The following is an 804-nucleotide window of genomic DNA, read 5'->3' on the forward strand; positions in this document are numbered from 1 at the left end:
CCACTCGTCCTCTTCCTCCTCCACTTGTCATCCCTTCTACGGCGCCGCCCGCTTTGTTTGCCACGAGTCCTGGTGGTGGTGGTGGTGGTGATGGTGCTACGGCTACTACAAAACTGCTACTACTACTAGTGCTAGTACTACTACTACTGCTACTGCTGTTGCTGCTGCTGCTGCTGCTGCTGCTGCTACATCATCATCAGCATCGTCATCTTACTGTTGTTGTTGTTTTTGTTGTTGTTGCATTTGTTGTTTTTCTTTTTGTTATTGATTTTGTTCTGCTTCATTTTTCTTTTTACAATAATAACAACAACAACAACTACTACTACTACTACTACTACTACTACTACTATTACTACTACTACTACTACTACTACCACCACCACCACCACCACCACCACCACCAAAATTATCCTTATTATTGATGCCTCTCTTACTGTCTCCCGTGTGGTCTAGTGGCTAGGATACGCGGCTCTCACCCGCGAGGCCCGGGTTCGATTCCCGGCACGGGAAGTTGTTTTATAGGTGTTGCCTTCTAGTGTGCGTGTGTGTGTGTGTGTGTTTGTGTATGTGCGTTGCGAAGGGATGCTTTGCAAACTCTATCACTGTCACTAATACTTTTGCAATTATTAACATCACCATTACTACTACTACTATTACTACAATAAGAACAATGAAAACGACACCACTAACAGCAACTACTACTACTACTACTACTATACTTCTGCTACCGTTACTACTACTACGAAAACAACAACAGCTACTACCATAATAACAACAACAACAACTACTACTACTATTATTACT

The 804-nt window shown here is 42.7% G+C and overlaps 1 non-coding gene across 1 annotated transcript; it reads left to right on the forward strand.

Moving 5' to 3' along the window:
* The first annotated feature begins 438 nt into the window (after nucleotides 1-438).
* Nucleotides 439-510, forward strand: Trnae-cuc (transfer RNA glutamic acid (anticodon CUC)). Its single transcript has one exon. It is a non-coding gene; the product is annotated as a tRNA-Glu (tRNA).
* Nucleotides 511-804: the final 294 nt, after the last annotated feature.

Source organism: Scylla paramamosain, chromosome 8, assembly GCF_035594125.1.
Source record: "Scylla paramamosain isolate STU-SP2022 chromosome 8, ASM3559412v1, whole genome shotgun sequence".
In the NCBI taxonomy this organism is placed as follows: Eukaryota; Metazoa; Arthropoda; class Malacostraca; order Decapoda; family Portunidae; genus Scylla; species Scylla paramamosain.